Source organism: Trachypithecus francoisi, unplaced genomic scaffold (assembly GCF_009764315.1).
Source record: "Trachypithecus francoisi isolate TF-2019V2 unplaced genomic scaffold, Tfra_2.0 Lachesis_group0, whole genome shotgun sequence".
Lineage (NCBI taxonomy): Eukaryota > Metazoa > Chordata > Mammalia > Primates > Cercopithecidae > Trachypithecus > Trachypithecus francoisi.
The window spans coordinates 51524240-51540557 of NW_022681453.1; the positions used below are offsets into that span (position 1 = coordinate 51524240).

The following is a 16318-nucleotide window of genomic DNA, read 5'->3' on the forward strand; positions in this document are numbered from 1 at the left end:
ACCCACTGGACAACATGCATTTCCTATGCCAGGCCCTGGGCTAAGATGTGGAGAAATCAAAGATGAGTCTCTGCCTTTGAGGAGGAAACTCTGAGCTGAACCTCCTAGGAATGGGTGGAATCAGGGTAGGTCTAGATTTAGAGTGCAGAGCCATATTCAGGAGGATCAGGAAAATACTAAGCTCTAACTCACAGAGGAAATGGAAAAGATAAAGAAGCTGAAGAGACCTGATAGCTGTCTTCAAACACTGGGCAGGCATGAAGTTGAGGTTCAGACTTCTCTGCATGGCATCAGAGGGAAGAATTAGCATGAAGGTTAAAAGGGATTTTGGAAGGATAACTAGTAAAAGATTTGGGAAATGGCCATCCAGATTTGTTAATATCTGGGAAGAATTAGATTTAGAGAAGAAAAAGTAATTTGGTCACCAAGGAAGAATTCTTGAAAACAGCTTCAGTAAAACTGCATGAATTTGAATTAGTTTGTAAAGAGGACCAATTAGATTCAGTGAAAGATCCATTGCTTATCTTTAAAGAAGCAGGATTTCATTTCTTTCAACTCTGCAGAGTAAGTTGAACCAATTACTTTTGCAGAGTAAACTAATGAGCTGCTCTAATGAGCAGATAATATGAACATATAATTATCAGCAACAGGAATATATAGTGTTTCCAAGTCTTTTTTTGAACATACTTATGTAAAGTCATTAAAAACTATCTCCCAACATATTTACCCTTCGAGTTTTCCTAGGAAACACTTTCCATGAGTTAAGTTAAATTCTACTTGTCTCACTTAGTCTTAATGGACATGAATTTGGGGTCAGTGGCTACCAGATTAATAAGGTTTTACTTAGAGAGTAAACATATAAATAGTGAAAGTGTTTGGTTTAGTTTATCAATAAGAGATTTCCTTCCATTGCTGTTCTCAAACGGCTAGATAGGATTTAGTCTATGCATTCAAAATTCCAGCCCTAACGTACATATGTCATGCATATTTCAACAAGATTCAATTATAGCTGACAAAGCATTCGTAAAGGCGGCTAGATTCTAGCCCAGATGGTGACTGGGCTTTTGATGAACACTCTAAATATGTGGTATTATTCATCCCTGACGCTCAGAAAATAAACATAAGGTACCACTTCTCCCAGGGCAGGGAAGTAGAGAAGAAAATGCTCACATCTTCCCAATGTACAGAGTTGTTTTCCCCTAGAAGTTTCAGAATGTTTACATTTTGCTTTAACAACCAGGGAAGATATCTCGGAGCATTCTCCTGAACACATATGACCCCTTCTTGTGGAAGTTAGATAATCTGGGCCTTAATTTCCTCTCTAAGGCCCCTTCCAGATGAGCATCTTATGGTAGCATTTTCTGAACTATTTCCTAAGATATTGTCTCAATTTCTGACATCAAGACCCCACGTTGTAATATTTTGACTGATATGCATACTGTGTCTTGTACATACTGTGTCTTGTAAGTCCTGGTATAGGGAAACTCTGCAAAAACATTTTTAGTAGAAGTTTCGATACCACTGTTGAATGAAAGTACCTGAACCCATAAAGGCAGTCACTGGAATTTTTAAAAATAAAAATGTCAGCTGGGCACAGTGGCTCACACTTGTAATCCTGGCACTTTGGGAGGCCAGGGCGGACTGATCATCTGAGGTCAGGAGTTCGAGACCAGCCTGGCCAACATGGTGAAACCCCATCTCTATTAAAAACTACAAAAATTAGCCGGGCATGGTGGTACATACCTGTAATCCCAGCTACTCAGGAGGCTGAGGCTGGAGAACTGCTTGAACCCAAGAGGCAGAGGTTGCAGTGAACTGAGTTCATGCCACTGCACTCCAGCTTTGGTGACAGAGTGAGACTCTGTCTCTAAATAAATAAATAAATAGTAATACCCTGATAAGCAGCACCCAGGTAAATAATCAGAACATCACTAACATCCCAGAGATGCCCTTTTCCCCCACTTCCAGTCACATCCCTCTGTAGTTTGGAGAAGAATGCACTTGCAAAGAACAACCCAGAATCTTCAATTTTGGCCCATTCCTCAAATGGATTTATAGGAAAAGGCCAAGTTCAAGAAGAATACCTTTCTAGCATTCTAGCATTTTCCTTTCAACTGTGTTCTTATTCTTAAAACAGATAGTTGGGTTTGATTTTACAATCTAGTCAGTAAACTTAATGATTTGCTTTGATTTTGAGTTTGTTATTCTGATCCGTCCAATGGAAAGCAAGAAAGAAACATTCAACAAATATATAATTTGTTCATTTTTCTCTTACACATGAACCTGTTAGATACTTTAGTTACTCTGACAATTACAATTTACAGGCATTCTTGAATTAAATTCTAATAAAAATTATTACTTTAACCAATTTTCTGATAATGCTAGTATTTTGAAAGGGTAGTCAACCTCCTTCCTTATTTGTATGTCACTGTGCAATACACTTTAAACCCCAAAGTCAGTATTATTGCAAAGTAGATTCATTTGTATTAACCCATGTATTTATTCTTTCTGACTCTCCATTTCTTCTTGAATCTCAGAACTGTGATCTCAATTCAACTTTTATTCTATCTGTGTCATACCCTTTGGGCAGTGTTTGTTTGTAAATTTAGTTACATTTTAAAGGTGGTATCTTGCGGTCTTTGACTACGTTGTTTTTACTGTGAAGTCAGTTTCTCTTCTATTTGAAAGCAATATGCTTTTTTTTTTTTTTTACTGTTTTCAAGATTTCATCTTTTTTTGTATGCATACATGAGTATATATGTACATATGCATGAATATGTGTGTATATGTGTGTATTCTTCATCCCTTAGAGTTTGTAACACTTTTTAAATCTGTGTGTCACTGTCTTTCATCTTTTATGAGTTTTGGAAATTCTCAGCCATTATCTATTTAAATATTACTTCTCCATTCCCACTTTCAGTTTCTACTGGGACTCAAAGTTTAGGTAAATTAAAATGCCTTACTTATTTTCCCCATACAGTTCCACACATTTCTGGTTTCAGTCATTTTCTCTTGATCTCTGTTTTACTCTGCCATTAAAACCTCTATACTAAATTCTAAATTTGTTGCCATTTCTTTTTAATCACATCACCTTGAATACCTAAGAATACCTGCTGAATACTGTATAAAATCGGTTATATGGATAATTTGAAGCAATGGATAATATTTTTCCTGTGGAAGACTGACTGACTTCTGCTTCTGCATAAGGCTGGTTTTTATGAGGGTGGGTATATTTGTATGTAGTCTTCCTAGCTTATGGCCCTTTGAGGTCTCAAACCAAAGCCTGAATTTTATAAGGTTTTCCAGAATAAGCAGATGGCTCTTAGGGAAAAATAAAATAGAAAGAGGAGGAGGAGGGACTACTGAAAATACCAGGCTTGTCTCTCTCTGATTTTTCTTTTGGCTTGGTATCCTTTCCCTGTAATTATTTTCTATCTTGTTAACTCTTCAATGCCTTGAAGAAGGTTTTATGTGTGTGTGTGTGTGTGTATACATATATATAGTATATATTGCATATAACATATTTATATGTACTTGTATATTTATATTATAAATATATTACATAAACACACACACATATATAGTAGATAAGTAGATACATAGTGATATATTTTTAATTTTATTCAGGTTTCTAGTTGTCCTGAGTAGAAAGGTAGATCTGAAGTAGGTAGTATGCTACTAGAAGGAGTGTCCTGAATTACAATGTTCAATAATGCTCTATTTAGAAATTACTTCATTTGAAGATCAAATGATAAAGCAAGTTTCCTTTCCAAGTAGACAAAACAGTGTCTCACACTAATATACTTTATTGCTGGCATCATTTTGCATACATTTTTGAAGCTTCTTAAATGAAAACTGTACAATTCTTTAAACACTAAATGCACCCTTTTGCCCCCCAACAAAGAAGTTTGCTTTACCATTAGAATAATTTCAAGTACATGAATCTATGTTTCATATACTTCCTACACCTAACTTAGACCTATCTTTCATGAGATGTTAAATCTCAGGATGCTAATCTGGAATGCATGTTGTGTCTGGTCCAGCTAATATTTAGATGGTTTCACTCACTGCTCAAAACTTTCCCTAGGTCTATTAGGTTACAGCTAATTTCCTCATTGTCTATGCAGCTATCTTTTATGACTCCAGACACACTGAGCTTTCCTGCTACAACCCTCAAGTGTTTGTTCATTCACTAGTGAATCATGCAGTTGTTTGTTTTCTGTATGTTTTGCTTTTTAAAAACATCAAATATGTATAGCTGATCTTTTCTTTGGATTTATAATAAACTTTGAAAAGGCCTCAAAAATCTTTAGATCACAACAATGGAAAATCCTAAAATTACAAACTAATTAAAAGAAACTCTACCTCAGATAATACATTTACTTCAGTTTTACTGAGATAAATGACTTCAGGATGAAAAACCTAAAAATTTTTAATTAATTGAAAGTTGTGCTGTCTAGATGGAAAGAAGATTATTAGTTCTAAATTAATACATAGATTCAATGTAATTCTGATAAGAATTGTAATGGAATTAAACTAATTCTAAAGTTAATTGGGAAGAAGAAAATAAATAATAAAGACAAGTTTGAAAAAACAGTGTTAGTGACTTAACTGTATTCCATAGCAAGATATATCAAAGCTAACATAATTAGAATGCTAGTGATGTTGGTGTAAGGATGAATGAATGGCTTAACCCATTTATTGCCAGAGACTGCAAAGTGTGTGTGTGTGTGTGTGCGAAAAATCAGACCTTGGCAATGACCTTGAGCATTAGGATATAAAGTGGTCTAATAATGGAACACTAGGCATAAATAGGTTAATGGGACAGAATATAGGGTATAGAAACAGACTCATGCATATGAGAAAGTTTGGTTTATAATAAAAGTCTCTTTGCAAATCATGAAGGTAAGATGTTTTTCTCATTTTCATGCGTAATGGTGGGTGTGCTAGATATCCATTATGGAAGAGAGAAAAATTTCAACCCATACTTCATGTCTTGCAGAAAAGGGAAACTACAGCTAGATAAAACAGCTAAAGGTAAAGAGAAAAATCTCATAAATAAAATACAAATTTGGAAAAGCATTGGAATCAGAAGAACTTTCTAAGAAAAATAGTAACCCAGAAGCCATAAAGCAAAAGATCGGCAGAATGAACAAAAATATTGTTAGCAGACAAGAGAAACAAGAAAATACAAAGAATTCCTGCAAGGAAAGGAAGCAAAATACAGTAAGGAAGGTAAATAAATGAAACAGAAAACTGCAAGACAGAGTGAACAGCATTGATATAGCCTTATGAATAAAACAACAGCACAAGTATCAAGACATTTAATATCTTATCAGAGATAGGAAAGAGTTTGAAGGGGACTCGGGGAAGTCTCTATAATAAACTACTCCAAATGTTGACCTTTATTAAAGAATAAGGTTTGTTTGTAAGTCAATCAAAACAACTTCAATCTGTTAATAAATAGCTCAGGACAATGTGGAGGAAGGGGCTTCAAATACTGCAATTAAAAGTGCTAGTCCCGGATTCTTGTGCCCAGATGCAAATTTAGACTCTGGGAAAATCTTTTAAATCCTCTTGTGCCTTAGAGTTTTCATACACAGTTGGAGTGGCAGTGGTTAGAAATACCTATAGCACAGAATTATTGAAGATAAGCGCTAACAATGCTTAGCTCGGAGGCAGACAAACAAGTGCATAATAACTGTTGGCTGATATAATTATTACTTTCATTTTTTATTTCATTTTATTTAGAGCCAAGAACCAAAACTCCTCCTGCATGAAGAAACTGGGGGTTTTAGTAAACCACTTCATCATTCTGGGCTTCAGTTCCTTCATTTGTAACATGGAGAAATAATGTTAGGTAGGGTTAGCGTGATCATTAAATGAGTTAATATTTATAAGTTATTTTACCTTTGGCATTTGCATGATATTCAGTAAGTGCCATTACGTGTTTGTTAAAAGAAAAATACTGTGTCTAGCTAGCCAAAAATATGCCGAGCAATAAAAAATATGAGCTTAAATGCCAAAAGTAACATTTAGAAAATGTGACCACTCTCAAAGTGCTTAAAGAAAAGGAATGGGACAACTTGGGTTTCTTTTTTTTTCATCTGTGTTTAATGGTAGTTTATTTTCTGTTGCCATTTGTGACTTTAAGGAACCCAATCATCACAAATTGAGTAAGAGTGGACTCTATTAAATTGAGTCTGGATGAATGTCGTTTTGACTGTAACTTAAAATTCCCCGCATGATGAGCCAACGCAAAGGCACATCTCTTTCCCAAAAGCTGTCAAGCAACTGCTCAATCTGCTTAATCCTTTAGGAGATATACCTTGAAGGTTGACAATTACAATGGACTGGAGGTGCCAACAACTGCTTCCTGATGATAATACAGAAAAGTCGTTAGAAGGTCCAGTTCTGTTGACCTTAGGCATTGACCTGCATGTAGAAACTGCCAACTGCTAGACTGTTAGAAGAATGTAAATATTTAATGAGTGATGCTTTGTAAAAAGTCTCTATCACCAGAGGTTCAGAGATCAAAAAAAGAATTTATTTTCAGAAAATAGTTCTATCTTCCCCTGGAGGGAGTGTAGGTGGCTTTTCCTTTGACCATCATGCTAGAGAGGACAAGGATAGACACAGATGGGACAGGAGAGGAAGGGAGCCTGAGATGTTCAGGAAATTAGATCCACTCAGCTTATTTTAGTCGGCCCATTTTGCAAATATGTGTCACGAAATGCTATAGTACTTAATGAAGGTAATTAAATGTAATTTGAAGACAAGTTTCTCTCTAGTGGTGACACAGCTCCTGCCAACAATTTAGGTTATCAACATAATGTGAAGACTAAATTGGCCCTAACTGATGAAATTGAAGAATTGGGATGTTACTCAACTGCCAGGTGTCAATAAAAGTTTAAATTGGACAGCACAGTGGCTCCAAGTCAGACTGTATACATTTACAAGTTAGGGAGAAATGGGTGGATTTCAGAAAAAGGTCAATCTTGGCATAGAAGGATCTGCCTCGTCTCAGGGGATTAAGCGAAGGGCCAAACCAAGACATTCCAGGCCTATGTACTAAACTGTAGAATGTAACAGTTGGTTTTTCGAACAAAATGCAAACTTTAGAGGTGACTTCAAAAGCTGTAGAGGGGATGGTCCTGCAAGGATTCCAGGCCTATGTACTAAACTGTAGAATGTAACAGTTGGTTTTTCGAACAAAATGCAAACTTTAGAGGTGACTTCAAAAGCTATAGAGGGGATGGTCCTGCAAGGATGGTTGTCAACTGCCCTGTTTTCCTCATGTCTTCTGAGAAGAGCAGTGAATGTGGAATTATCCAGAGATCTATTTTGAAGGAAGCAAATCTACTTATGGCTAGATTCAGTGTGGGGTGCTTACTGAAGGTAGATTTAAAGAACCAATGGAATGCATATCTGATAAAGAAGTTGGGACAAGGAAGGCATATTGAAGCTTTGTGTTTTGTCAACAGTCCCACAACCTTTTGTGTCTTCTATTCTAAGTTCACCTTTCTCAGTAGTCATCGGATCTGGCCTTAATTCGGCATGATGACTGAGAGCGCTTGGCAAAATACTTCTACAATCCAATGACATTTTTCTTAAAATTCTGCCTTTGCCTTATTTTAGAAGTGACAGTCTGTGAACTGAATATAGACCAAAAATCCTGACCACTCCTTAGACTTTCTTCACCAAGTCTAACTGTCCATGTGCTTACTTGCCTGGCCTCTGGGGAGCACTGAGTAGTCACCAATCGTATGAAGAATTAGAAGATAAGAAAGAAGGTTAAGACTCATTAGCAGTATTTCAGGACTGAAAGAAACATTATCTGAACAAAAATTTTGCTTCCAGCATTGCCAGATTTAGCAAATAAAACTATAAAGAATGTTTTAGTGTAAAATATGCACTATTTGTGGGCACACTTATACTAAAAATTCATCCATTGTTTATCTGGAATTTAGTGGAATGTTCACTATTTTATCTGACAAATAAAATAAAAAATTTTATCTATTTGCTCAACTAAATACAATTTATGTTGGGGAAAGAGAGTTATGTTTTAGGATTTTAGAAAGATTAAATATTAATTAATGTCTTGGTGAATTATGACTTATAGCCATATCTATATTACTTTCAGAAAGAAAGCTACACTGAGGAGAGTGAAATGAGAAGAATGGCAGTCCTCATTTTATATTTGAAGCAGTCTTAATTTATAGTTACACCATACCAGGCAGTGCGGCACTTGGGCCCAGAACCAATATTATCTATGTGGTATAGATAAATACACATGTGTGGCTTTATTTCCAAAATGACTTTTATATGCTGGTGGAGATGTGGCCTGTGTTACTTTTCTCTTCATTTTTATGTCTGGTTATAGGGTACAGACATTGCTCTAAAATGACCCAAATTGTAAACTACCATTAGCAACTCTTATTTGGGAGCACCAAACTCCATCTTCTTGCTTGTTATGCTAGAGCAGCCTTGTCCAGAATTTCAATAGTGTACCTCTTTTTCCCAGTGGTGAAGCAGATCCTGGTGATGGTAAAAACCACAGTTACTTTTGCACCAGCCTAACTAATATTCTTGCCACAGGAGAGTGGGGAGAAAAGCCTGTCATAGAGGAAGGGGTGAATAATTAATTTCCAGGTTGTCATAGTCTTAGCCCAACACAGATTTTCATCTCCTCCTTTTTATACTGTAGAAATGGGATGCATTTCCCACCCCACATGAATTCATACCTATTTTTATAGACTGCAATATCTCCCTAATTGAACATAACTAACTACCAGGGATATGGGAATGATTGGAACTTGGCAAACATTAGTGAAATGGCAGACTCCTTATAATGACATTTGTTTGAAATGAGGAGCTACGCATTACATTCCAAAGTGACCAACTCCCAATTTAGCAATAACCGTAAATGTATGCTATGGAGAGTCGAGAATTTCATGGGCTCAGAAGTAAGCCATCCTTGTTTTAGGAATTATGATGAAGCCAATGGTTTCCATGGCTACCGTTTGCACTAATTGTGATACATTCGTAGCAACAAGAATTGGATGGCTCAAGTCATTTAGTTAATTAAACACAAACGTGGACTCTGCCAAACGAAGTGTGGATGAAATTAGCATCTACCGGAATGCACCTGTAAAATGTGAGTTGCATTAGTCCTGTCAGCTGAGGGAGCGGACGCACGAAGGAGCTGAAATGCTTGTGTATTCTAAACATATCTTTCTTACCCATATCTGGTTACAGAACTATTTTATAATTTATTTTTAAGATGAATCCTCAAATTAAATACAATAGCACTGATCAAAGCAACATGTTTTTTATTGCTGCTATGACCAGTAAAATATATGAAATTTCACATGGAGGGAGGTGGTAGCTCACAGCAATTACAGAAAACGATGAAACCACAGAGTTGCCACTAACACACTGAGTTCCTGAAAATAGGAGTTTATAATGGAAAAAGCTGACACAGGCATAACTGTGGCAGCCAGCTATGTTTTGACATCATTGAAAGCCGGGTGGGCTTTACATCAAGAGCAGCAAGAATATGATAGATTGGATTGAGATAAACGAAGATGGGGTTGTTAAATTCAACTTATGAATCTGGGCAAATGGTAGAACAACAACTCTATCCTCATCAGACTTTATAAGTGTACGTCTACATCCATTATCTCTCAGCATTCGCAGTCCTGGGAAAAAAGATGCCATGGGCTCAATTTTTCAGATGACGGAGCTGAGACTTGGAAAGGCAAAATCATTTACCCAAATCACCATGCCAGGGCTATTCCTGTCCCAAAAGCTGCAGACCAGAGTTTGTAAAGAGCAAGGGGTGGATATTAGATGTGTCAGTTTGTTCAGTCATTCAACAAACTTTTGCATTAAGCACCCACTCTGTGGTAGGCACATGGGATAATAAGGTGAGCAAAACTCCAGTCCTGAGCCTTTCCTTCATATTGTCTCTTTGTCATAATGCCTTTTCTTTCAAAATGCAACAGACTGCCTTGGCTGTGAACCAATCTGCTTTCAGTATTCAAACACTTTACAGATATCAGTTGGATGCATTATCACGTGGGAAGGCTACAATCATGGGTGAAATAGGCATGGCCCTCGTTTCAAGAAGCTGTAGTCAGATGAGGGAGACAGCTGTTCTTTATATAATCCCACAAATAGAAAATTGCAACTGTGTTAAGTGCCATAAAGGAGAGGCATGTGACACTGTGTCGTAGAGAATAGGGTGGAATTGATATACTTTCAAGCAAGGATGGAGCTGAAATCCCAAAGAAGGCTTAGCCAGGGTTCAGTAAGGGAGGCAGAACCTGTAGGTGGTTGCAGGAACTGGTTAAACAGTATGTATAAGACTGCCTTATACACTGGCACTGGAACTGGAACTTGAAGCCCACAGGTCAGCCAGTGAAGTTTAGAAGAGGGATGTAAAGTGAAAGAGAGCATGGACAAACCAGAGTCCGTGAGGGCAGACTGAAACCCGTGTCCGTGTTATTTCCTCTGACCTTGATGGTATGTCATGGTGCTAATCACACACCCTGCTGCCTGTAAGTCAAAGAAGCTGAAGGAGGTTCCAGGGGAAAGTGGGGGATGGTTGTAGGCCCAGAAGATAAGGTAACTATGGGCATCAACTCAAAAATGGTGAATGCTTCACTCCTGCTCTCCAAATGCCATGTAGCAGTCTTTCTCGTGATCCACCTTAACTGGAAACATCCAGGGAAGGGAAATCTGGGGAATATATTTCAGCCTAGCTAAGTTGACATGTTATAAAGGCACACACGAGAAGTAGAGGTAATGATTTGTTTGAGGCTCTGCCCTGAAGGATGATGTGCAGCCATGGAAGGAATGAAGGAGACCAGTGTGCAGAATTAAGGAGGGACAGAGGCTCCTGGTTCTCATAAGTAGTTTCTTCTACCAATCCAATGTCTTTTCATTGAAGATTTTGGAGAATGAACTCTGCTTCGTGTATCTTAAATTTTTAACTACAAACAAAATACTGCAATTTATTCACTTGCTGTCTTAGAATCCCTCTAGCAAAATTTTAATAAAGCTAGGCCAAAGTGAAATTGAATCAGAACTCATTTAAGCTGAATGGCACCAAATTCACGTTTACTAAATGCACACAATGAAGCAATGAAGTTTGACTCTGGGACCAGTGAGTCTGTCTGATGAGCTCAACCTGCTCACTTGGCTGACTACACATCAGGCCAACCATCTGTCCTGAAGCATCTCCTACACCCGGGACATGCATGGGAGGGGACACCATGCATGACATGGGAGTTCAGCCCTCAAGGTGTTAGTTATCAACTTGCAGCACAATCAGATGTGCACTAGTGAAACTATTACATACAGTACAGTATTTATGATAGAATAACATACATAATCCACAAGTCCCAATAGAACTGAGGGTCCTACAAGATGGACAGAAGTTTATTCTGCAGAGAAAAGAAGGGGAAACCTCATGACCTAGAAGGGCAATGTACAGAATTTCCTAGGTGGGTATGTGCAGCTCCAGTCAAGAACCTGGCTAGCATTCCAGAGAGTAGAGCCTGTTGACTTTTCAAAGTGTTATATGGTACAGTGGATGAGCATCTGTGGCCTAGTTTATCAGACTGAGCTTAAAATCTTGGCACAAGTCACTAAAACCCTTTGAACATAGGTGCTCTATAATAGAGAGGAACTAATTTCTATCTGATAAGGTTGTTTTGAGAATTAGATATAAAAATTAACCAAAGTCGATAGTCTTAGAGGTTACATTCAAAAAATGATGTAGAAGGTAAGCTGATGATGACTGTTATGAAGAAAAATAAACCAGGTTGGAGGATCAGAGTGGGGTGGTTACAGTGTCGTACATGGAGTTGGGAAGGCCTCTCCAAAAAGATGCTATCTTGGCATGAGGGTTGCCATGTGGACATCAGAGGTTAAGGATTTGAAGTAAGATTCTACAGAGAAAACCATAATTACACCTCTGACATACCGAGAAACTCCAAAACTACAGGTCATTTACATTTGACTTTGCGTTAGCTACGTAATTGTACATAGATATAATCAAGTACCTGACAATACAGGAATTTCCAATACTTTTACAAAACCCATATATTGTTTCCAGGATGTACAACACTCCCCAGACACTACAAAGTTGTAATGTAATGGTACATGCTAGAACAGTTTATGAATTCTACAAATTTAGTTATCATAATTTTCTGTCATAACTCTGATAAAATCTACCATCTCCAAGTCATTATGAAAATTTAATAATATATGGAAAGTGCCTAAATTAGGGTATGAAGCATCTTAGGGGTTCAATAAACATTACTTTATCTTAGAAATCTTACTGTAGGTGAGCTTAGTGTTAATCTTCTGGCTTCTGGCTGTTCCTTTTTGTCTTTTCAAAGGTTAGACTTCACATGGTTGGGAACATTAGGAGGATTTGAGCAGGAAAGGAAAGCAAAGCTTTAGAAAGAGCTATTTACACATATCAAGACTTCCTGGAGAAGGAGACATTTGAGAGTCATCTCCAAGAATAAGTGAGAGTTGGGAGAGGGGCACTGTTAGCAGTGGAAGGATAAGAAGTGATAGCAATGCTAATGTGCTTCCAGAACTTGGCCCAGGTCTCACTAGCCGTGTTGGTATTTAAATCCAAGACTTCTCACCTCCAGGAAAATGCAGAGGCAATATTCATACTATACAATGACTGTTTAGCTATGTATCACAACTGGCCCCTTAGATTGCTGGCAATGGAATCAAGGAAAGAAACTCTTTTAGACACCTCTGGTAGCTGTCATATTGTAGTAAGGCCAGCAATGCAGTGGTGCATTTGGAATGTTGAGCCCAAAGGTCCTTTCAAAGCAGTAACAAACGGATTCACTTGAGGAAGCAGGAATGGGAAGAATTTAAAGTTCACACACTAGAGGGCAAGAAAAAATGGTGAAATGCTAACAAAAAGCAAGCAACTTGTACAGGGGATATATTTTTTCAATGAAAAAATTTTACGAGCCCTTATACACTAATTGATTATTGCGTAGATGGGAAAATTGAGTCTCAGAAGTGGTTTGCTAAGAATTGCCCAACTCATGAGGTCAGAAAACAGGGACATTGGCTGGGCATGGTGGCACACATCTGCAATCCTAGCTAGGTGGGAGGCTGAGGTAGGAGGATCCTTTGAGCCCAGGAATTTGAAGCTGCAGTAAGCTGTGATGGTGCTATCACATTCTAGCCTGGATGGCAGAGCAAGACCTGTCTCTAAAATAAATAAATTTTAAAAAGAATCAGGGACAGAAAAATATTCCTTGTCTGCTTCTGCTCTGACTTCTGCACAGCCTGGCTTTATAAGTGCAGGTTGCAGTGATGATGAGATATCCAAGTAGAAATGTATCATGCGCAGTTCAAAGGTAGGACTTCTAAAGAGAGACCATGGCTGGAGAGGGGCATTTGTATCAAGCCATTTTGCTGAAGAGATCAGCAAAGGGAGAAAGTACAGAAAAGGGTGAGAAATGACTTAGGGTTAAAAGAGAACAACGATTGAGTCAAGAAAGGAGAAAACATTCAAGTTACAGATTGTCCTTATAGCTAAGAAAGGAACTGTTTCAAAAACATGGGAAGCATGTTCTTAGGCATGAGAGAGTCATTTTTCTGGGAGCTGCCTTAGCACATTAGTATGTCCAGAGGCCAGACTGCAAAAGGTAAAGACAGTATATCAGGAACTGGTTCCTGCAGGCAGCACTTCCTACTCTGAGGGTCATCCAGCCTGAGCCCTCATTCCTCCTTCCCAGAATCTCACTTTGACAATGTGACTCACTAATTGCTACTGGGTAGAAGCTAACCATTCTAGAAATAGCAGTTCTATGGAGTAAGTAGATACATTAAACTTTCTAACATGAAATGTCTGGAAGGCAACTAGAGTTACTCGGTCGCAGGATGGACAATTCTCTGTCGGCTCTGAAATCACCATGTGGGCATCCTTTGTAAAGACTGTATTCATTTGCTAGGGCTACTGTGGCAAAATACCACAAACTGGGTGGTATAAACAACAGAAATGTATTGTCTCACAGTTCTGGAAGCTGGAAGTCTGAAATCCAAGTGTCAGCAGGGTTAGCTCCTTCTGAGAGCTGTGAAAAAGAGCTTGTGCCATGCCTCTGCCTAGGTGCAGATAGCAATGCTTCGTGTTTCTTATGAAAAGCATGACTGTAACATCTGCCTTCACATAGTGGTGATCCTTCTGTGTGTGTCCAAATTTTTCCTTTGTATAAGGATACTAGCCATATTGGATTAGAGGCTCACCCTAATCATCCCATTTTAACCAATTACGTACTCACTGACCCTACTTATAAATAAAGTCACATTCTGCAGCACAAGGGGTTAGGACTTTAACACAGGAATTTGGGGCAACACAATTCAACCCATTAAAAAGATCAAATATTTTGTTATGTCAAAGACCAAACATTATTAATGTTTGCATTAGCCCAGTTCCAAAAGCCTACATGAGCACTGATTGTTGGGTAGAAAAGAAATATCACTGGACTGAAGCCTTAATTCAGTCATAATCAGGCTGTTGAGCTTTGGGTCTCAGCTTCCACATCTATACACTGGAAATTCTTCCTTCCAACTCAAAGTATTGTGGTCCAAACCAAATAAAATGCAAACAGAGATTGGACGAACTATAAAGCAATGTGTTTTTTAAGTCACTTTTTTTTAAACAAATTTTTAAGTTTTTTACAAATTTTGTAACTTTTTAAGTTTACAAATACAAAAACAAGAAGAAACTTCATGATTTTTATTTCTCCTCTTATTGATCAGCACATGTTTGAGATCACGCTCATGCCTTAGGTGGCAAATTAATCTCAAAAATGTTACCTGGAGTACAAATTAGCACTCTAACTTTCTGCAGATGTAGAACAGAGATCATGTCCCCTGTTTCAGAGGTTCTCATTAGCTTATTAAAGTTAGATATTTTCAGAAATAATGATTCTTATATAAAATAGTAACATTTCATATTCCTAGAAAATGGTAAGACATTTTCCTTTGTAGGTGCAAAAAGGTCAGCATGACAGACATTCACATGGTATTAAAACCATGAACTCTCAACTAGCCAGAGTTGAAAGCTTATTGTAGTTCACTGGAAAAACACTTGAACTTTAATCTCAAAGTATATTTTCCTTATTATATTAGTTTGCTAGGGATGCCTTCACAAAGTATTATGAACTGGGTGGTGTAAACAACAGAAATTTATTTGCTCACAGTTCTGGAAGCTGGAAGTCTCAGATATAGGTGTGAACAGAATTGGTTACTTCTGAGGCTCCTCTTCTTGGCTTGAAGATGGCTGCCTCCACCTGTGTTTTTACATGGTCTTTCTCCTGTGTGTATCTACGTCCAAATTTCTTTTTATAAGGCTACCAGTTATATTAGATGAGGGCCAACCCTAGTGACTTTAACTCAATTATCTTTTAAAAGTTTCAGTCACCATTACAATGGCATTCTGGTGAAGTACTAGGGGTTAGGACTTCAACATATGAATTGTATGAGAGACAAATCAGCCTGGGACACTCCACCCCCTGCCACCCATGCAAAGTAGTGCCCCTTTCCTCATCACACACAAAATATATTTACCATTTACTTTGAACTTCAAAGCACAGCTCTCAAAATCGTTAAAAAAACTTGAGGCATTTTTTTTTCTTAGAATTAAAGATATTTAGAGGCTTATTTTCTTCTACTTAAAATAGGTAACACACACTTTCATTATGTTATTAACAGTAGCTAATTGATTTGACACACTTTTCCTGAGGGCCTACTCTGTGCCCAACCTGGGGAATGCAGCACTGTCCTCAGGTAAAATCTTTGTTCTAACAGCCTCCATTATATTTCAGTTTGCCCAGGTCACGACTTCAGAAATAACTGGAACCATTTCTCATTCATCTCTGTATCCTCAGTGCCTGGAACTTACTTAGCAATCATCGCAAACTAATCTCCCTGCCTTCTCTCAATTACATTTTTAAAACTATTTTGGATGTAAATATTTCAATGTATTAAGAGAAAGAACATGTTGAACTGTGAGTCCTGCTTCTATATTATATTGCCAACATCATCACTTACCTTTGTTTCTTCATTGTAAAATAATAGGCATTTGGGCCAGAAATCCCTAAGGTTACTTCCAATTCAATAATTCTATGTCTAACTCAGGTTTGGGAGTGCAAAAAGCCTTCCTAGAGGACAAGGCATTTGATTTGAGACTCATCTCCAAGAATAAGTGAGAGTTGAGAGAGGGGCGCTATTTGCAATGGAAGGATAAGAAGTGATAGCAATGCTA

At 37.7% G+C, this 16318-nt stretch overlaps 1 protein-coding gene across 2 annotated transcripts in view; it reads left to right on the forward strand.

The window, feature by feature from the left end:
* The window catches only part of GRM7 (glutamate metabotropic receptor 7), a 774864-nt gene that overhangs the window by 643365 nt on the left and 115181 nt on the right, over positions 1 to 16318 (forward strand). The window contains exon 1 of one of the 2 annotated variants that reach the window (XR_004436990.1): positions 9090 to 9157. The exons of the other annotated variant lie outside the window; for it this stretch is intronic. The gene's annotated coding sequence lies outside the window, so the exon portion shown is untranslated. Of the gene's footprint in view, positions 1 to 9089; positions 9158 to 16318 lie in introns of those variants that run through there. 2 annotated transcript variants of the gene reach the window in all.